General features: G+C 41.3%; 1 long non-coding RNA gene across 1 annotated transcript in view; it reads right to left on the reverse strand.

Annotated features, from left to right (window-relative positions):
- Positions 1–23,373, reverse strand: part of LOC143442828 (uncharacterized) — an 87,791-nt gene that overhangs the window by 47,930 nt on the left and 16,488 nt on the right. Inside the window, exon 2 of the long non-coding RNA XR_013111343.1 lies at positions 3,868–3,944. This is a non-coding gene — a long non-coding RNA (uncharacterized LOC143442828). The remainder of the gene's footprint in view (positions 1–3,867; positions 3,945–23,373) is intronic.

The following is a 23,373-nucleotide window of genomic DNA, read 5'->3' on the forward strand; positions in this document are numbered from 1 at the left end:
TTGAAAACACTTTTATATTATACTTCCCCCCACCTCTGTGTGTGTGTGTGTGTGTGTGTGTGTGTGTGTGTGTGTGTGCGCATGAAGGTCAGATAACTTGCAGGAATCATCCTCTTCTTCCACCATATAGGGCCTGGAGATTGAACTCAGGCTGTCAGGCTTGGTGGCAAGTACCTCTGTCCACTGAGCCATCTTACTAACCCTGTTGAATTTTTTAAAATAATATCCAAATAGTATGTTTCACTAGAATATTCTCCCTCTTTTAAGTCACCATCTCGCAGGCTGTCACCTCTACAATAGTCTATTCTATGGCTGGGCCCAGACCTCTGCTTGCACAGAACATTGCATATTATTTAATTGTGCCTTGAGAGTCGGCTCAACCGATGGTCTAGTCACTCACCTGGGCTGTGATCTGCCCTGGCCCAGGATCTCCTGAAGTGATTGCTTTGTGTTTGCTGCTGACAAGCAACCAAAGGACTTTCAAGCCAAGAAAAACATTTCCATGGTTCCCCGAGAGGTAAAAAAAAAGTCCAGTTGTGGTTTCAGACTGAATCGAGCAATTAGATCTGTGTCTGCCCCTGCCCCAAACCTCAAAAATGTTAACATCTTGCACGTGTCAAGAGGGTTATTTATGAAACTATTTGCTTGTCAACCCCAGGAGGACATTCTGTACTTCTTTCACTAAAATACTGTGTATTTATGAGCCGTGGCCCAAAAACTAACTTTGGCAAGAATATTTGTCAGAGAAAAATTCTAGCAGCCATCCATGAAGCACAAGCCACACTTGGTCAGCATCGGGGTAGCTGAGACCAGCAGCTGAGACCATCTTACTAAAGAGCTAGTCTGCGGCTGGCTTCCGTAAGGAATAGATTCCAGATGTGTGCTTTTTTTCAGGGAAAGCATTTCAAGTTCAGATAAGATGCTTGATTTTTTTCTCTCCTTCCTTTTCCTCCCCTTCTCCCCATTCTTGCTCTAGAAACATGAGCAGATAAGTAGCCTTTACATGAAGAACGCAGAGCCTACCTGTTGTCTCCTGAATTTTGCTTTCCTGATTTTCCACAATGCCCTGTCTAGGCTTCTGACTTCCCAGCTTTAGTATCTGGTTATCCTACAGTGTGTCACACAGAGAGCCAGTTGCTTGGAGAACAGATTGCTTGGTGCAGGGTGAATACGCACAAGCTTCTGTCGACAGTAACTTCTCTAGGAGCCGCACTTGTCAAACCCGTGAACCTCCAACATGTCCTCGTGGTCAGCTCCATTGGCCAACAGTGTCTTCTACTGACAGGGTCCCTGAGCCCATCCATCATCACAGCTGGTTTCTTGCTTTCTCGAGAGCATGGCCAATGAGCTTAACAAGCATTTTCCACTCTCTTCAGGGCTGAAGGACCCAAGGGAGGTGTAGTCTGTGTGTATATTGTTCAGTGACAGAACTGAGAAGACAGGGGCACATATACAGGGACCCAGAGAGACTCAGGGGGATAGAGATATCTTTCTACTCAGAGAGGTAACAGTGTTGCAGAGGCTTGATGGTCTCTGCAGTAGTTCCTGTAGCAAAAGTATGGTTTTGTTCATAAAAGCCTTCTGAGCATTGACTAAAGGCTTATTTCTAAGTCTCCATTTTGCAGTGACATGCATGGTATACATAGAGATAAAGTAAAGCCCTTTATCTACTTTCCTTACCATGTCACACATGAGACTAACAAAGTTTAGTTAGCATTATCCTCTCTTATTAAATATTAGTGTGCAGTACACTCTACTCTCTGATTCTTGACAACTGCAAAGATTGGTCTAGGGGAATGGTACCCATCCATGAAAGTGCTTGCCGCACAAGCAGAAGGACCAGAGTTTTGTGTAGGAATGGTGGCACCACATGCCAGGTCTTGGGAGACTAATGGAGGCAGGTATGATCTCTGTGAATTCTAGATGAGCCAAGGTGAAAGAAAAGCCTTGTCTCAAAGAAAGGCCAATATTCTGATATCAAACCCAAGAAAATCTAATACCAAGTGAGCATGGTGGCTCCCCTGTTACCACCAGTAAAAGGGGACAGAGACAACAGGGTGTCCCCTGCTTAAGCTAACTACCTACACTAGTCTGTATAATTGAGCCCTGGGTTTAAGATCGTGGTTCAAAGAATAACCTGGAAGAGCCATAGAGGAAGATTCCTAACATCAAATCCTGGCCTCCACGGGCACATACACTTGCACACAAATGTGACCTCATATATGTGACCAGTCATACACATTATCTATGTTGCCAACCATACACACATAGATATGTACACACACACACACACACACACACACACACACAGAGATTTATCATTTCTACTTCCAGGTTGAAAAATCTGAGGCAGAAAAGGTTAGGTGGATTCCCTACTGTTATAGCTAATGGGCTGATGATGAGGGGTGCTGATATCTGGACCTGGTTCTCTGATTGGAGAGGAGAGAATAAAGATGAGAAGAGAAAGGAGGGAGGGAGAAAGGAAGGGAGATAGGGAGGGAAGGAGGGGGAAAGAAAGGAGGGAGGGAGGAAGGGAGGGAACTTTGAATAGATAAACAGAATCATCAGCTCCTGGGGGTTGGTGTTCTTGTCTGTTTACTGCCTATCCACTCCCAGTCAACCTTCCTGAGAGATGCATGCTGCCTGCAGGGTATGTCCCTGGGAGGAGGGCTCAAGTGTGCACATCCAAGAAGCCTCTTGGGCTGAAAGTCTTTATGGAAGAGGACTGCATGTGGTTCTTGAGCCTTTTGGCAGCCATAGTACCCACAGATCCAGCAAGGGGTTATTCAGGGCCAAGTACAAGCTAAAACTCCCTGAAAGCTTTCAGGCCTGGCCTTTGGAACTCCAGGTCCCCTGAGTGTTTCTCTCTGCCAAAGCCAGGACACACAATCAAGTTGTCTACATTCATTCATCTCTTATCCTTGGCTTTAGCCTGCCTTGCCAATAGTGCCCAATGCCTTCTGGGAAAGGCAAGAACCAAGGGTCCCAGATCACAGTACATGTTAAGGAGGCTTGGAAAAGGTGTGAAGAAGTGTGAAGGTGGTCCAGCTATAAACCCCAGACTCACACATGTATATAGAGCTGTTGACTTAGCCAGCAGAAAACATAGAAAAAAATGAGGAAGACCTTGGCAGTTTCCAGAACTGACAAGAAAGGTGGGATGTGCCTGGAGGCTTCACTGAAGCAGAACTTGTTTCTTGGAATCACCAGTTCTGTGGTTCCCAGTCTATATTCTTTGAAATTTGAACATAGGTAAGACCATCATAATTCATATTCATTCTCTCTCTCTCTCTCTCTCTCTCTCTCTCTCTCTCTCTCTCTCTCTCTCTCTCTCTCTCCTCTCTCTCCCCGTGTGTGTGTGTGTGTGTGTGTGTGTGTGTGTGTGTGTGTGTGTGTGTTTGCACAAATGAATACCAGTGCTCTCAGACCAGGGGTTACAGGTGAGGTCGTTTTGAGCCACCAGTGTGGATGCTAAAAACCAAACTCTAGCCCCCTGTAAGAACAGCACACTCTGAGTCATCTTTCCAACTCCAGGTACCTTGATTCTTATTCTTATTCTCCTAATCTGTGTGACTAGTTATTAACTGCACCTAGAGATCTCATGAGGTCTTCTCATGAAGAAAAAAAGAAAAGAAAAAACATTTTATCTTCCTTTGTGGAAGGCAGAGGTGTATTAGAACTCTTATTTCAGACAAGTTGCTTTGCTCTGTGAATATATGCATACATACACATACACATACACACACACACACACACACACACACACATACACATATACTGTGGATGAGCTACTGTCTGAATATTTTTCCTGTTACTGTGATAAATGTTCTGACAAAAGTAATTTAAAGGAGAAAGGTCTTATCTCACCTCACTGGTCAAGTGCCAGTCCATCATGATGGGGAACTCAAAGCAGCAGGGACTTGAAGAAGGTGTCCTCATTTCACCTACAATAAAGAAGCAGAGAGCAATGCTTGCAAGCGCACTAGGGCTCAGCTTGTTTGTTCTATTTCATTTAGCCTAGGATCCCCTGACCGTGGAATGGTCCTACCCACAATTGATAAGGGTCTGCCAACATCAATTAGTATAATCCAAATAATCCCCCACAGGCATGCCCAGAGGGTCATCTCCTGTCCCCAGATGACTTTGGATTCCATCAAGTTAACCAATAACATTGTCATAGTTTTCTTAAAATGGGACTAATGATGTACGCATTCTGTAGAGGTATTGTAAGCTTATATGACAACATGAATACAAACGGATTGTGTCCTGGCACATACTAAGTACTCAGTATGTGAGCATTTTAAAATAGCTAGTTAATTAAACTCCACAAAGGCAAGTCAAATCCTAAGGAATATGAATGTATTTGAACACTGTGTCAATATAAAGGACTATTAGTCTCTTTCACAGACAGATAAATGAAGCTCAGGAATACCAAATTTGGTCAAGTTGTATAGCTCAGCTATTCAGGCAATGAAATTATATCTGAGGAAGAAAGAAATTTACTTCCAGGTAGAAGATGTATCTGGAAATACTCTTTGCTGAGGAGGGAGGAAGGCAGGTGGCAGGACTCAGGAAGTGGGGGTGAAGCTGTAGATTTGGGAGGATGGCAGTGCATGTCTTGTTGGTGGCCCTTGCTCAAGGTCACCATCAGGAAGAATTGGAACTTCATCCCAGCCAGGCTAGAATTATTTTTTTTTTTTAAAAAAAAACTGTTTTGCAGAGAGAAACCCCTAAGCTCAAATCCTCTATTAGCTGCCTCCTCTCTGACCTTGGAAATTTATTTAATTTCTTTGAGCTTTCTCAGACTCTGGCATCTGGGGATCCAATGTCTAATTTTTCCATAAGAAGCAATGGGTACATTCTCATTATGATTCTTATCCCTTTTCTTGCTCACCTCAGCTGTGAAGAACTGAGTCACTGTGGCAGCCCGTGGCCTCCCAAACAATGTCTTCTGCTCTATGCAATATCCTCATTGAACGAGATCATGGAGACAGATCACAGACACAGAGAAGAGACCAATGTAAACCCAAGCACTGGAGAAAGAGCAACCCTGAATTGTTAGCTGTGATCCTGGTACTGGGGAGGTAAAAACAGGAGAATTGGAATAAAAGGCTAGCCTGAGATATGTAGTAAATATGAGAGGCCATCAAAAAGAGGGAGGGGCATTCATCTTGAAATATCCAAAATGTTCATTACACAGAATCCTGCATTCTGCTACTTTTTTTTAAACTCTAAAATTTACTATTTCTATCTAGAGATGATTACTCTGACTTCTTGTCTCATCCTTAAGCCTTAAAACATTGAGCCACTTTCCTACATTCCTCATACAGACACATACATACACACACTCACACATACATACACATACATACACATACATACACATACATACACATACAGACACATACAGACACATACAGACACATCAGACACATACAGACACATACAGACACATACTCACACATACATACACATACATATACTCACACATATATGCACATACACACACATACAGACACATACATACATATAGAGACACATGCATATACATACTCACATATACATACACATATAGACACATACATACATATACAGACACATACATACACATACTCATACATACACATACTCACACATACACACACATACATACACATAAACACACATATACATATATACACATACATACACATACTCACACATATGCACACATACATACATACACACACATACATACTCACACATACATACACATACTCACACATACATACACATACTCACACATACATACACATACATACACATACTCACACATATACGCACATACATATACATACACACACATACACACACATACACATACACACATACTCACACATACATATGCACACATACATACATACACATATACACATATACATACACATACATACACACATACTCACACATATATACACATACATACACACACATACATACATACACATGTACACATATACATACACATACATACACATACTCACACATACATACACATACTCACACATACATACACATACTCACACATACATACACATACTCACACATACTCACACATACATACACATACTCACGCATACACACAGCATTGTGAGCCACAGTACAATGCCTCCAAGTAAATTTCCAGCTAAGAAAGAAATTTCAAATCACTACGTTGTGACTGAAAGGATAAAAGGAAAGAGCACAGACTTTTGAACCAGTGGAATGGCTCAAGCACATCACTTTATTCCTAAGCCCAAACGTCTTCACTTGTAAAATAGTGCCAACTTCACTGACATCATGAGAATGAAATAAAACAACATATCTGAGCATTTATTACGGAGACAACTGATGGCTGTGGTTGTGAATAGGATACTAATGAGAGGTCAGAGGAGTTTTCCCAAGATGCTAGTACACTGACATTAGATAATGTCACTTCCCAGGTCTGCTGTCTACCAAGAAATGAGCTGGGACATAATGTAACCTCACTTAACCTTAGTCTGTGTCTCTTTTTGTCTCTCTCTTTCTCTGTGTCACTGTGTCTGTCTGTCTTTCTTTTATTCTCTGCCTCTTTAGGTTCTCTCTGTTTTTCTGTCTCTGCTTCTATCTGCCTGTTTCTCTGGAACAGGGTACTGGCTGGCTGGCTGGCTGGCTGGCAATGGAACATCTTTGAATGCTGTTTCTCACACACTCTCATCTTTACTTCTTGAGAGAGAGCTTCTCACTGGCCTGAAACACATCAAGTAGGAAAGGCTATCTGGCCAACTAGTCCTCAGTACCCCCCTATCTATGCCCTCCCTTGCACTGGAATTACAAATGGACACCACCATACCCTTTCTTAAAAATGGAGGTGACAGTGTCATAGCATATTTTATTTGTTTATTTGAATGGTATTCGTTATTGGTTTTAAGAAGATAGTTTTGATATTGTGGGGAGATCTAGGAGTCAAACCCAAGAGGTTATCCCTTTTACTATCAACCTACCATCCTTTGTATTTTCCAGGTTTCTTTCCCTCCTACTATTGAAGGGAGGCATGATAGGGGTCATGCAACCAGCAAAAGTACATCTTCTACTAGGATACTAGGAACTAGAAATTCTTTAAAGCCTCTCTCTCTCTCTCTCTCTCTCTCTCTCTCTCTCTCTCTCTCTCTCCCTCACTCAAATGGCACTGCCACAGTTGTTCTCTCAGAGTCATTATGCAATTTCTTATCATTATGGAGACAGCCAAAATATCGGCAGCTAAAATCATAATTAATGGTACTGGGGGCAATGAGAAGAAGGGGGCCCACACAATTATGGACGAGAAAAATCAACCTCCAGTAAACAACCCTGGCTAATTGTCCAGAAAAGAGATGCTTCCATCTCCCCACCCATTTCTCACATTCTTTTTGAAATTCATTTCAGAAAGACAGAGACATAAATATAGATTAGCACTCAAATAAGTAGCCAGTGAATCAAAATATTTGAAGGGAAGGAGTCTCTGATTTGCTTGCCTTTGATTGCAGCTGTGATTGCTCCTTTCCCAGTGAGTTGGCTCCCCAGGAATTCTGGGAAATTATGAAGTCCTAATGGAGAGCCAGGTGCAGGGCTTTCCCTTGCATGACTGGGCATCAACCTCTAAACTCGGCAACTGAATGTCTGAGGCCAAAGAGGGAAGGAAGACTGTCTAGTTACTTTTTCTATTGCTGTGAAGAGACACTGTGACCAGGGAGATAGAATATATATATATATATATATATATATATATATATATATATATATCACTTAATTGTTGGCTTGCTTACACTTTCAGAGGGTGAGTCCATGACCATTTTGGTGAGGAGGTGGGCAGTAGGTAGAGAGGTGCTAGGCAGTAACAGAGCTTATATCCTGATCCACGAGTTGGAGGCAGAGAGAGGCTGGAAATGGCATGGGATTTTGAAATCTCAAAGCTCACTCCCAGTGACGCACATCCTCCAATAAAGCCACACCCCCTAATCCTTTCAAACAGTTCCACCAAACTGAGGAACAAACACTCCAATATATGAGGCTACAGCAAGATATTTTCATTCAAACCACCACAATGAGTGTGTTCATCCAAATGCTTGTAGTTGGGTGCTAAAGCCAGAGACCAGTAGGTGTAACCCCACAGTTATTTAGAATTCATGTGGTGAGGGATACATCAGCTGTCAAATCTACCACAGCCTATGCAGCCTTTGACAAGTGAGTCAATCCCCTCTAAGAGTTGTTCTTCTGCCTGTGGAGCGCCACGGGACTGTGGAGAGGGTTCAGTTGGAGTGCCGATATAATCATAAGACTGGCATCTAGCATATCCATTCATTGAGCATGTGTTTAGCCAACAAGGAGTGAGTGGGGCATTTAAATGGAAACCTTGGGTCAGAAGCTGTGGGATAGCTGCGGGACCAACAACAACTTACTGAGGTCTTTGTAGAACCAAAGAATTTTATCAGCTCACAGGGAACAGAGAGATGAAAAGTTGGGCAAATGCCTGCATGATGTGTGTTACCAATTTTATTTTAAACATAGCATTAAAATCCTTGTGCATGCTAATGGAAACCTTCCACTGAGCTACATCCCCGGCCCTTGTGTTTTGTTTTGTTTTGTTTTGTTTTGTTTTGTTTTGTAAGATAGAATCTTGGGGTGTAACCCATAACAACCTGGAAATCACTCTGTAGTCCAGGCTGGCACAGGACTCAAGATCCTGCTGTTTCCACCTCCTAGGTGCTATGATTACTAATTCACATTACTACATCTAGCAGATATGTTCTGATGGTAGAGAACCTGCCACAGATAGAGAATATCCACTAACATCAAGAACTACGATGTCATGGCCCAGGTCTGCTGGCTGAGAGCAAAGCAAAAGGATCCAAATGATCCCTTCGGCATGTTAACAGAGCCACTGGGAATCCCAGATTCTCAGCTGCTTATGATACTGCACAGGGACAACTGATGGCTGCTAACTCCCTACGCTGTATAATCAAACTCATTATAATGAGCTGTTGACGGTCTCAGTATTTAATACCTGCAGTTCAGTTCTTAAGTGTTCACATATAGCGTGTTATCTACATGCAGTTAAACTATAAACTTCATGCAAAGTAGATTATCATCTGTTCTTCAGCTTACAGAGTTCAAATTTACTCGATACATCAACAAATTACGGACGTTTTCACAAATTGAGAGATAAGGGAGCATGATAATTAGAAAGAGATGGGGAGAGGGAAACGGGGCTAGGGGGAGAGAGAGAGGGGGGGAAGAGAAGTCAGGGAAGGAAGGAGGGAAGAAAGGAAGAAGAGAGGGAGAAAAGGAGGGAGGGAGGGAAGGAGGGAGGGAGGGAGGGGGAGAGAGGGAGGGAGGGAGGGAGGGAGGGAGGGAGGGAGGGAGGGAGGGAGGGAGGGAGGGAGGGAGGGAGGGAGGAAGCTTCCTTATGTTCAGAGAAAGCAGGTGTTTGCTCAGGTCAACTCACCCAGTTATTAGAGCTTGGGAATCCCAGTTTCCAAGACCAGTCTATAAAATGACCTGAGTAGTACATTAGTAATCATTTCTCCAACTCCTGTGTGTCCTAGGCATGAGGAGTCAAGCTGGGTCTGGTTCGACATTAGAACAGGGGAATGACCTCAGGAACAGCATGAGATCCAGGGTGTCACTGAAGGGTGCCCTTGTGAATCTCCACTGCTCCACCCTGCTGTCAAGTACTCCAGGCTGTCTGGATCAGACAGCAGAGCAGAGCAGCAATAATGATGAGTGAATTCCTGCATGTGCCCATCACAATCCTTGTTACCTGTTAAATACATCTTCTGTTAATTTTCTGTAACATTTACACTTGCGATTCTCCTGCCTTTGCCTTCCCAGGACCAGAGTAGCATTCATTTCAGGACTGATCTTTCTACAGTACCTGAGTCCACACTAGAGTATTTTCTGTGCCTGCAAGATGGGTACCCCATCCCCTGACCCTGTCAAATGAGGGTTTTACATAGATCAGGGGACATCGTTCTGGAAAGCCATGGGCTTCCACAATAACTTGGGTGGACTCAACCTTCAGATGTCCCTCTTTTGTGAGGGACATCTAAAACATTCTGGAACTGGATCCCAGACAAGCTAGGGCAGTAGAAAACCAAATGTATTGCAGAGGGAAACTCCTAAGCTCAAATCATCTGTTAGCTGCCTCCTTTTTGATCTTGAAAAAATTTACTTAACCTATTTGAGCCTAACATCTTCAAAGAAGACCTAATCTGAATTCTATCTAAAGTCTGAATCCTCATGGACAGGCCCGGGCAGGTCCCATGGGCAGATGACAGAATAAAGAAAAAGATCTGGGTGACAAGACAAAACTAAGAATTTGACACTGTTCAGCTGCAGCTCATCTGGTCCAAGTATATTAGAGAAAGAAAAGCTACATATTGTGCAGTCAGCCCCGGACACAAGGAACTGCCTACATAAGGCACACAGAGCATGTCAGCAAAGGGAAGCCTTCATTTGCAGAAGCTGGGAAATGGGCTTTTATTGCATTCACGCAGTGCTTTGTCTGAGGAACTGCCCTTAAATTTTAACCTAAATCACACTATCCCGTCTTTGTTTCCATTTCGTGATGACACTGAACGGGGACTAATCTAACCATATAAAAAAATTATTTTGTTCTTGAATCCAGGAAACAGTGTTCCCTGCACAGAAAAACAGACCCCTGCTTCTCTGCTTCCCCAAAGCTTCCATCTCAGATGACTCCAGTCCATTGGCATGGCAAAGGGTCTCAAGAAGACCGTAAATGTATTGGCCAATGAACACGGTTCCTTCCCAGCAAAGAGATCTCTAATGGGAGACTACAATGGGATTCCCATGAAAATAAATTCTTCATCTCCCCACGGACAGCACAGCAATTTCCCATTTACAGTGTTGTCCTAATAAATATAAAGGAAGTCATAATTCACTGTTATTATTTAAAATTGTCCTCACTTTTATGACTCCTCTTTTGGGCAGGATATTTTTGATTTAAGTAGCAGCTGGCTTTCACAGAGTTCAACGCTGGTATAAGGTACTTGCTAACCTAGGTGGGAGGTTGGGGTGTCGGGGGGGGGCAAGAAAACAGGCAGAAATGGCTGCTGGGTGGCTAAAAATATTAAACAATAGAGACAAATATAGAATTGTCACCTTGAAATGAATTGATGGAGCCTCCGAGTTTGGGAGTGGGGGGCTGGGTTCTAGCTCTTGCTTTGACCCTTTCAGGTGTAAGAGCTTTGAGAGTCTCAATTAACCCTGAAATAATGACAAATACTGGTCAATATTGGTGGTTACAGAGACCAGTACCCTGTCTTGATGCCCCCACAATAACTTTCTAAGGTTAGAACAGAAGGAAATAGAGGCCCGGGGGCCTTAGGGCTGGCTTATAGCTGTGGGCCATGTAGAGCTACTGAAATTCAAACTCACTTGGCATTAGATTCTAAAGCAGTGGTTTTCAACCTTCCTAGTGCTGTGACCCTTTAATATAGTTCCTCATGCTGGGGTGACCCCCAACCATAAAACCATTTTTGTTGCTACTTCATAGCTGTAGTTTGGCTACTGTCATGAGTTGTAATGTGAACATCTGTTTTCCAATGGTCTAGTGACCCCCATGAAAAGGTCACTGGAGGAGTCATTTTGGTTTTGTTACAGCATGGTTTTTGCTTGCTTGCTTGCTTGCTTGCTTGCTTGCTTGCTTGCTTGCTTGCTTGCTTGCTTTTACAAGCATCCTGTTGCCTAGGTTGCCTTATCTGCAATGTAACTCCAGTTTCAGCTGAAGCCTTCAGCCTCCAAATACCTACATAACCCTGGCTTACCCAGCATGCCATCACAACCCTGAGCAACACCATACTTCCTGCAAATGAAGGATGTGTCTCATGGTTGAGCATCTTTAACCTCAAATATGCAAGCACTGCCCATACACATAACAGGGCAACATCCTCAGATGAGGAACTCATACCCCTTGCATTAAAAACAAAAATGAAGAAACAACCACACATGTAGAAGTACAACTCGGGGACTCTTCTCATTATAGTAAACACTGACTAAAGCAACGTGGGGAGGAGAGGCTTTATTTCACCTTGCAGCCATTAAAGCCCATCATTGTGGAAAGACATAGGAACTCAAGATAGCAACCTGAAAGCTGGAACTAATGCAGAAACCATGGAGGGGGGCTTTTTTGTCACCATAGCTTGCTCAGCTTGTGTTTTTAGACAACTCAACTCATTCCACCTTCTCATGGTTAGTACTACCCCTAGTGCTGTGAGCCCCCCCACACACACACCCATCATTAATCAAGAAAATGCCTCATAGTTATACCCATAGGCTCCTGATGGAGGCAATTTCCTCATCCGTGATCCTTTCTTCCCAAATTTGTCTGGGTTTGTATAGACTTGGCAAAAACTCACCAGTACTAAGCTATGGGCTTAATGACTTTCAAACAACTTGAGAGGTCTCAGGCATATGTAGCATAAAGTATATTCAACTGATCTCTCAACCCTTCTCCTTTCTTCCTGAAGGATACCCAAAATGAATTCAGAGCAGTAGGCTTAGCCAGTATTCCTAGGACTGCAAGGACGCACCAGCCAAGCAGGATCATCTAGTCAGTGTTGTTCTGGCCTCATGCAAGCTCTCTCTAAATTGGTGTTTCAGGCGTTTGTTAAGAAAATAAATCATCTTTTCTATGCTTCACATGCAAAAATGATGGGGCAAAAAAAGACCAAAGCTTCCCAATCTGTGCACTCCTTAAACCGAGAGGACCATAGACTATTGTCAAGTCTCAGAATGTCATATAAACACTATATAAACACTGACACATATAAACACAGTGATTCACAATAAAAACAAATATGATGTCTTTGTTTATGGTTAAAAAAATATAACCATAGCCGTACTGGGTATCTTTGAGTCTCTCATGTTAATCAGAAACCCTGATAGGCATCTATTTATGCTTCTGGTTAATTAAAAGAACTCACACAAATCTCTCATTAACATTTGCTCACTCACTCATTCAATAAACATTTATTGACTAATTGCACTATGTCAGGCTCTGCGCTCAGCAGTAAAAAAAAAAAAGAGGAAGTCCCAACTTCAAGGCAGTATCATATAGCAAATAAATACATTTGTAGAGTAATGTTGGGAATGGTGGCTTGGGTGGTTAGAACTCAGAGATTTGTGTCTAAGTCTCCCACTCGAGTGCACCTTGAGGATTTCTCATTAATCTAACAAGCCTTTTTGTAATGATTTTGATCCAGAACATATTCCAGCAGAGGATGTAAGCCCCAGTGAGTCTGGATTCCAGTCTGCCCTGGATTAGGAAGAAGAAACCAGTTATCTTGACAATAGAAGTTAGTTCTGCAAATGGAGCATGCTTCACTTCAGTGCTAATGCACTACCTCATTTGCATACAATACATCTTGGATCTTAATTTAGGCCTGGGTGCCAAAGCCTTTTCCACTAAAAGGGAAGAGGGCAGAGAAGCCAAGAGCAAAGTGCCTGCAAGCTCCTCGCTTGCTCCTTCATAGCCACAGAAGCACATTAACCAGGGGCCCCTTCCCACAGGCTTTCATCACCCGCCTTCAGAAAGGAGCTTGCTGGGGGTGCAATCAAGTGCTTTCAGAGCTTAAAAGTCGCAGCTCTTCAGTGTCCGCCCGCTTGTCCGTTTCCACTTCATTCAGAACATGAAGAAAAGAGATTGCTCTCTGTCAAATGGGTAAGAACTGGGAGAAAGACAGTAAGACAAAAGACCCAAGAGAACTTATATTTCAAGAGCAAAAAAAGTAACTCCAGAGATGTGTAACTATACAGGATTGGGAAGCCATGTGAGACTTGGTAGATTTACACAAGGTAAAGTTGGAAAATCCCGGAGTCCAGTCTTGTGCATCAACATAAGGTGAAACTGAGTCCGAAGTTTGAGTCAGCCATATCGGTTGGCTGGGCCTAGAGCAAGAATCAGGACCTTGACTCCTTGTCTGCTACTTCTACTATCACATCAGACTGCTTCTGTTCTCTCTCTCTTTTCAGATTTCCACGCTGCTTTGATTAATTTATTATAGCGTGTATAATCCTTTCTGTTGCTCTAACACAGATATCCTCTCATTTTCAAAGACCATTCCCCACCATTTCATGTGCTTTCAGAAGCTATGCTAATTTCCATAGGGATCATTTCCACTTTGTTTACTGAAATCACCACATTTGTAATCTGAGTCACGCATTTGTTTGTGTGGTGTTCAGCAAGTGACAATTTACAATTTAAATTGTGTTAAGCACAAAGTAAAATGAGCTGGTTTTTGTTAGCTGCAAAATTGAAAAGCTTGGAGGTAGCTCTCTCTCCAGGCAAGACATGGATGCTGGTGTCGGGAGTCATCTCAAATTCTCCCATCTCTCCCTTTCTCTGGGATGGCTCCCATGTCAGGCAGAGTCTCCACCTCAAAATGTCAAGATAGTTCCCAACAGCTACATGCAGAATCTTGCCCTGTTAACAGCACCACCCAGAAGCACATTCTTGGAGGTGCTTTAGAATTCTCCAGTAGGGAGTTACTGGCTTTGACTAGATCCCATGTCTCTTAGAAGTCTGGTGTACTCATCTCCTTTGGGATTTCTGTGATATTGTCATCATTAGATAGTTAGAGCATCAGCTTAGGGACACTTGGTTGTCATAATATAACCTGTCTTATAATATGATGTTATCAGCAAAACAAAGATACTGCCAAGACACGATGAAGTAGTTTTTCTAGCCATGGCTGGAATTAAATGGCATGATGCTAAGAGTTTCCTAAGCTGACTGGTGGCATCTCTTGCCTGACAGGACCAGCTTCCTTTCAAAAGCATCTCCCACAGATATCTGGGCATGTCATGAATCTACATCCTACAGCTTCTTAAAACCCTGGTACATTTTGCAGACAATGGATCTTCTAAATTTGCCACTGTGAGCCCAAAGGTCTCCAAGAATTTAGTTCAGAAACCATATTTTGCCAGACTTTTGATAACTTTATGCCCATCTCTGAACCAAGCATCGTAACAAGAGAAATATTATGCACCAATTAGTTAAGAGTTAGGTCATGTGACTGCTTAAGTAGCTTCATGATGCTCACTATAATGGTGGATACCTTTAATAACATATGTGTTTGAAAGACTGGATAATAGTCCCTGAGAGCATGAAGCACGAAGCACAGAATGACAGTTCCACAAAAAAAGTGGGGTTGGAGTCTATCACCAAAGAGACAGGAAATGGAATATTGGGGGGAAAGCAGAATCTACCTATCCAAAGTCATGCTCTTCCATTATTTCATATGCATAAGTCTTGATTTTTCCCAAACTAAGCTTCAACTCTTTGAGGGTGAAACAGGGCTCAATATTTAACCAATGATCTATACATTCTTATTGATTAATCAAAAGCAAATATGTATGTATGAACATAGAGAACACAGTACTAGAGTGTTCAGAAAGGTCGCAAAGATCCGAGGCATTCCAGTTATGGAACTCGGGTCACTGCAACAAATGTAGCCTGAATCTATGCCATGTCTCAAGGTGGTGGTTCTGCTGCCCACACCAAGTTAATACTATGTAGTCCCTGCCAGTGTTAGCTGCTTATGCTGGTGCCGGGGAAGTTGACGAAAGCAATCTAAGAGAGGAAGGGTTTCTTTTGGATCAGAAATTGGAGGGCCAGTCTTCTATGGTGAGAAAGTATAACAACAATCCCTTGAGGTCACATTGTATCTGCACTTAGGAAGCAAAGAGTAATGAATGCCAGCGCTCAGTCACTATCTCCTTATTTAGTAGAGGACTCCATCTCACAGAATGGTGCCTCCCATCATTAAGGGATCTTGCCACTCTAATTAACCTAACCAAGGATATCGCTCAAAAATACATCTATGGGCTAACCTAATCCAGCTAACATTTTACAGACATATCCAGAGGCTTGTCTACTAATTGTTTCTAAATCTTGTTAAGCTGATAATCAAAGTTAACTGTCACACTTCCTTTGGAGGGACTCACTTAATGGAGTAGACAGAGCAACACAACCACTTGTTAGGTATGTATTTTGTACCTCTATTCCATATACATCCATCTTAAATCTCTATACAACTGTGAATTTATGTATGAAGTCATGACCCAAGAGGCTAAAGCTTTGTACTCTGCAGTTTGGAAGGCTCTGAAATATTTAGAAAGTAGAGCTACTATTGAGGAATATTCCTGTCTCCATGATATTTAGCCCTGCCTCCAACTATACCACTCCTGGGCATATACTCAAAAGATGCTTCATTATACCACAAACATACTTACTTGCTCAGCTATGCTCATAACAGCTTTATTGATAATAGTCAGAAACTAGAAACAACCCAGATGTTCCTCAACGAAAGAATGGATAAAGAAAATGTGATGCAATTACACAATGGAATATTATTCAGCTATTTAAAATGATGGCATCATTAAATTTGCAGGCAAATGGATGGAACTACAAAATATCATCCAGAGTGAGGTAACCCAGACCCGGAAAGACAAACATGATATGTATCCACTTATAAGTGAATATTAGCCATAGAGTAGAGGATAACCACGCTACAATCGACAGACTCAAAGAAGCTAAATAACAAGAAGGGCCCAATGAGGGTTGCTTGACTCTCACTGAGAAGGGGAAACAGAATAGACACAGGGTGGGGAAAATGGAGAGAGGGAACTGGGTGGGGGATGGTTGAGAAGGGGAGCAGGAGGTCAGGGGGAGAGAGTACAGGGGAGAAAGAACAAGAATCAGTGGTGGGGTTGGGAGGCAGTTATTTCTGGGATGAGCTAGAAACCTAGAACAATGGAAACTCCCAGGCATTTATGAGGGTAGCCCTAGCTAAGATTCCTAGCCATAGGGGATATGGAACCTAAACGGTCATCTTCTGTAACCAGAAAAAAGACTGCCAATGGAGGGACTGGGACCTCAACCCAGTCACAAAAACTTAGACCACAATTTGTCCTGCCTACAAGATGTACAGAGGTAAAAATGGAAGAGAAATTGAGAGAATGGCCAACCAATGACTGGCCCAGCTTGAGACTCATGCCATAAGAGAGAACTTCCACCCCTGTCTCTATTGATGATATCCTGCTATACTTGCAGACAGGTACCTAGCATATCTGTCATCTGAGAGGCTTCACCCAACAACTGATAGAAACAGATGCAGAGACCCACAGCCAAACATTAGGCAGAGCTTGGAAAATTCTATTGAAGAAGGAGAGGAAGGACTGAAGGAGCCAGAGAGGTCAAGGACACCATAAGAAAGCATACATAATAAACTAACCTGGGCCTATAGGGGCTCATAAAGACTGAACTGCCAAACAAAGATCATGCATGGGATAGACCTAGACCCTCAGAACATACAGAACAGTGGTGTGGCTCAGTCTTCTTGTGGGACTCCTAACAGCAGGAGCAGGGGCTGTCTCTGACTCTGTTGCCCGCCTTTGGATCCATTTCCCCTAACTGGGCTGCCTTGCCTAGCCACATAGGAGAAGATATACATAGTTTTACTGCAGTTCAATATGCCAAGGCAGGTTGATATCCATGGGAGGCTTCCCCCTCTCTGAGGAGAAAGAAAGGACTGGAATGTAGCAGGGAGAGGAATGAGAGGAAAGGACTGGGAGGAGAGGAGGGAAGGGAAGATGAGAGGAGGACGTAAAGTAAATAAGAAAAAATACAACAGATGAAAAGGGGGAGTAAAGTTTTCAAATCCGTTACAGAATTGCTTCTAGTAATCTGTCATTTCTAGAGAATTCTGGAATTCCCTTTAAAGGCCTTACTGCCTGCCTCCCACACATACACACACTTAAACACCCCTTTAGTTTTACTTTTTAATAAATTGTATCCCAACCCCTTTTCTATGAGAACATCAAAACCATTCAACCCATTAGAAGAGCTTGTGCCAGATAAATACAATGTTTTATAATTACCACTTTGGTCATATTTCTTTTTTTTCCCTTTTAATGGAACATATTCTTTGTGGCCACTGAACACTACTTCTGGTTGATTAGGCTCTTAGGATTTAATAAGCTTCAATAGGAAATGAATAGAATTAGTACAGCATCTTGAATAATGAGTTGTTAATGCATTTTTAATGACCAAGATGTTCTGACAAGAAACTTGTTGATTTTTGTCACTACAACGTTATTGGAAAAAAACGATCTGCATGTACACTAGATGGTCTTTCATTATGTGGAGTGGAATGATGTTTTAGTACGTTCAAGAACACTTTTGAGAAGCCAGTGTGATTTAGGGGAGTTGCCAGAGAAGAAAGAAAGGCTTGGAGATCGGGTCTGAGCATGCACTGGATATTTGCATAGTATTCTATTCATAGAAAAAAAATCTTACACAAGATCGTGTTTTGTTTCCTTGTAGAAAGCCCATTTTACAGATGGACACAGTGGGAAAACTTCTCTTGAATTTTCCTTCTTTCTGTAAGCCAGAAAAAAAATTTCTATGCAAGTGAGAACTTATTTTTAATTTTTAGTTCTGTTGTGATTTCTTCATCTGATAAAGGAAGATGAAAAGATGCACATACAACATAAGGCCTGAAGAATGAAAGGGGAAATCTCTTATCACACACACTAGCTCCTCTCTCCTGCTTTCATCATGACAATTAATGTTCCCTAGTTCCTCTGCTGTAAAAGACTTTTCAAGAAGATGTAGAATATAAATTTATACCTAGACTCTCTTACTCTTTTTGTGGCATTGTGGCTTAAGGACCCCAGGGTTGAAAGTAAGAGGTGTAAAAATTGTTCATTTGATGACCCTTCCTCGTGTCACCAAAATTGCAGCATCCTATAATTGCAATGATTTCAATTGTAGTGAATCTATAACCAGATGCCATCTTTCTAAGGATGATATAGTTTCTAATACTCCTTGAAAGTGCATTTGAAGGGCAATGTTAAGTAGAATTGACCCAAAAAGAAAACGAAAGAATCAGTCAAGTATCCAGTAATTGTACTTGTAATGTTTTATTTTGGATGGATACCTGAGGAATTTAAGTTGACTACAATGTTTAATATAGGGAGAAATAAGAAAATGAATGACTATTTGTGGTTGATGATGATAGTGGTGGTTGCTATTTTTTATCAATTACAACTTATGATTACTATGCCAGTCAGCTCACATAAATTATTTCATCTTGATAGCAATACAAGGAGACAACTGCATTTGGAGAAGAGATATTTAGAGAAGTGAATTCCTTCAGCAAACATATATAACTAATAAATAGTAGAGAAAATATTGAATCCAGTTCTGACATGATCAAAAATAACATATTTGAGTACTATAGCTAAATCTTGAACTTCCTTATTCTAATGCAAGAGTAAATTAAATAGAAATTTATATTTGGAGATGTATTTTTATTATTTTTAAATTATTTGTACTTGGCAGGGCTGTACACTTACTACATGCAGAGCTCTAGGAGTCCAGAAGAGATTACCAGATTCCCTGGAGCTAGAATTACAGGTGGTGGTGAGTCCCTTAAGGTGGGTACTAGGAATTGAACTTGGGTCCCTTATAAGAGCAGCATAAATCTATAATCTCAGAGCCAATCTCTCCATTCCTTTCAACTTACTTTTTAAAATTACTGCTATCTGTTAAAAGAATGAGAAAATGCTATTTATATGGACAGATTCATTCAACATTATAACAATACAGATTGACAGGACATTATCAGGGCTTAGCTATAATTCAGAAATTTTACACAGTACCATCGTAGATATCTTCCCTTTTCTACAGCACTGTGAACTGATGTAATAACCTTATTTAACACACAAAGGAACTAAACTTGAGGCAATTCAAATAGCCTCTCCTAGTTCCCAAGGGTGACATGGCAGAAGAGGGATCTTGAACACAGGCCATGCTGTCGTTGTTTTGATCTTCTCCAGATGGCTTTATACCAGGAATATAGTCAGTCTAGTATACAAAAGGAATGGAGACAGCCTACTCAGCTTTTCTTTCAAGTTCTAAAACTCGAAAGGCTTTTCATTTGTTTTACTTTTAGGGGACTATTCAAAAGCATCTCTCGAATGTTTGGGATTTCAGAAAGGAATGTCAAAACATGCTTGTTCTCTTGAGAACTTCTTCTCTATTAAAATCTTCATGTGATTTCAAACGAAATCTAACCCATATGCTTCTGATTGACCTTTCCAGAGTTATCACTGTGTTTTGTAGGGCCACTGGACATTTGGGGTTAGTCTGAGCTCCTTGTCTTTAAAGCAAGAAATTAATTTCCCACCAGAGCAGAAGACTTGGCTCTCAAAGAGGAGTGCATGTGTGCCAAGCTACGAGCCCCGGAGTGTATGTGATTTCCAGACCTGGTTGGCTTCTGCTCCTCATCCTCCCCTGCATGAAGCCACTGAGTACCAACATATCTTGTAATTCCCAGAATCAGACACAGGTTTTACTGCCTTTTCTGTTCAGAATTCAGGATAGTATTTTAGCTCTGATTTCAAGAGGAACACAGACAGGAAAATTGCATAAAGGACATCCAAATTACAAAGGAAGACATAGCTATGCTATTTGCTAGTAAAATGGCAGTGTGTGCAGGAAACTCTAGATTCTACAAGATAAAAGTAAAATAAATTAACAAACAAACACCTGTTGGAACTAATAAGTGGATTGAGCAAAATAGCAAGACAGAAAACTACATTTCAAAATTCACATGAGTTTTTACCACAATAAACTGTGCGAAGTGGATGGAAGAAATCCCAGAGATAAGAGGTAGCTCAATTGGTGGAGTGTTTGCCTACATGGAGGAAGGCTTGGGTTCAATCCCAATCCCACAATGAGCCTAGCCAAAAAAAGAAGACACATATTTTAAATTATATATTGATTTTAAAAAGTGAGGAGAAAATATAAATACAAAGATAAACCATTTTCATGGATTCGAAGATTTAATATTATTAAAACCAAAGTATTATTAGACCCAAAGTGATACGCAGACTTGGTGTAATCTCTGTTGAAAGCCCAAAAAGTTCTTCTCATAGAAACAGAAATAAAAATAATTACAAAATTAAAATGGAACCATATAAGTCTACAAACGGACCAAAAACAATCTTGAAAGAGGAAAACAAAGTTAGAGACAAATATTTCTTTTTATTTCAAATTATATGACAAAGCTGTTGCACTAAAGCCACAAGGTATTGTGTTGGAAGAGACATGGATATCCAAGGAAAACACTAAGTAATAAACTCAAACATGTAAGGACAATCAAGTTACAAAAGTGTGCATGCTACTAAGGTCTGTCAGATGATCCTGGGCCAGAAGGCAGAAGAACAGATGCTCCAACGTTTTGAAGTAGAGTGGGTGTCCAGGTGTTCAGAGGTCTCTATAAATTGGGTAAGTTTTAGAAGCTATGCTTTGTGCTTCCCACAATTATAGTTAACTCAGTCATTCTGGATTTCTGACGGGGTTGAAAACTTATAGCCTCATAGCCAATCCTGGCTATTTACCTTGAGAGAAAAGATTTGAGTGGATGGTCGTCAGCTGACATTCATCCTAAAGCCAGGTTCAGAACTAAATGTTTTAGTTAGGATAGATGACAGAGGTGCTGGTTAGTCAACAAAAGGATGGACTGGGTATTAGGACTATCTTGTACCTCACGGGTACAAATTGGCATAATTATGCTCTAATTTTATTTTGAGAGAAAAGTTTCATTTTAACAGGAAGGGTGATGTGTGGGAGGAGCTAAGGTGGGAGGAGTACTGAGAGGAAGAAAAGGAGTAAGAAGAGGAGAAGAAGAAGGAGAGGAGAAGCTAGGTGATGAAAGAGAGAAAGAGGGGGGAGACAGGGAGGCAGATGTTCATGTATCTCCACCAGTCAAAGATAGTTGTTATATCTAGGTTGGGTAGTGGGTTATACCTCTGATTGAACAATACCAAACTTATAAAGCCTATGATTAACATTTTTTTAAAAAAATGTATAAATGCAAAAAGGAAAAGGGGGCATGGGATAGAGGTTTTCTAAGGGGAGGAATGGGGAAAGGGGATGGCATCTGAAGTGTAAATAAAATATCTAATAAATAAAAAAAAAAAAGAAAAAAAAGTGTGCATGCTTAGAGTACAGAAGAGAGAACCGGGCATGGCAGTGTGTAGCTGTGTACTCTGGAGGGGGAATTACAAAGACTTTTTCTGAGTTCAAGGTCAACCTGAGGTTCACAGTGAGTACCAGGCAAGAAACAACAAGATCAGGAATTAAAGAAAAAAACAAAAAGAAAAAGAAAGAAAGAAAGAAAGAAAGAAAGAAAGAAAGAAAGAAAGAACGAGAGGAGGAGGAGGGAGGGAGGGAAAGAGAGAGAAAGGAAGAAGGGAGGGAGGGAGGAAGGAAAAAGAAAGAAAAACGTGGAAAAATAGTCTCTTCGATAAATAGTGTTTTAGTTTCTTTCCTATTACTAGAATTAAAAAAAAAAAACTGGCAAAGACAATTTAAGGGAGAAAGGTTTTCTTTTGGCTCACAGTTACAGAGTACAGTCCATCGTGGTGAGGAAGTAAAGGCAGCAGGAGCTTAAAGCAAGCGGTCGTAGCACACCTACAGTAAAGAAGCAGTAAGAATTGAAGGAAAGCTAGAGCTAGTACTCAGATTACTTTTTCCATTTTATGCACTTCAGGATTCCCTTCTGAGAGACTGATTCTGCCCACAATTAAGATGAGACTTTCCACAACAACTAAAGCAAGGTTAATAACTTACTGACACATTCAGAATCATCTGGGTGATTGTCATACTGACAATACGCACCATTAAAGTCAATAAATGGTGTTGGCACATCAAGATAGTCACACACACACACACACACACACACACACACACACACACACACACACACGAGAGAGAGAGAGTTGGGGAGGAACAGAGAGACTAAACAGGGAAACTGAGAGATAAAACCAAAACTGGATCCTCATCTTGCACCATGCACAAAAATAAATTCAGAATGGGTTAAAGCCTTGAAAGTGAGACTTAATTAGATTTGTTAAGTTAGAGTTTTTAAAAATCTAACTTAAAAAATTTAATGAAGCAGACATTAAGTTGGGAGGTGGGCATATTTAGGTGTACCAAGGAGTTTGAAAGGGACTTCTTCCTTCTGGGATGTTAGATGCTGCCTGCCAGGCCTTCTCTGAGAATCTTAGTGTTACAGTTCTTTTAGGCAAAGGCTTTCTCTAGCAATCTTTAAAATTGTCTGAGACAATTTTAGCTTGTTCATATTTCTTTTATTCAGGGTAGGTTTGAATGCATACATTTTATTTGGAGTGAACCAGTTTGGGGGAAGGGTATGAGAATATACAGGGAAGAAAAAGGTCATTGGTTGAAGGCTAAGGTCACTGAGATGCCGCATTAGCTTGGAGAGGTGTTCCAGGTGCTGG

The sequence above is a fragment of the Arvicanthis niloticus genome, chromosome 6, assembly GCF_011762505.2.
Source record: "Arvicanthis niloticus isolate mArvNil1 chromosome 6, mArvNil1.pat.X, whole genome shotgun sequence".
NCBI classification, from domain to species: domain Eukaryota; kingdom Metazoa; phylum Chordata; class Mammalia; order Rodentia; family Muridae; genus Arvicanthis; species Arvicanthis niloticus.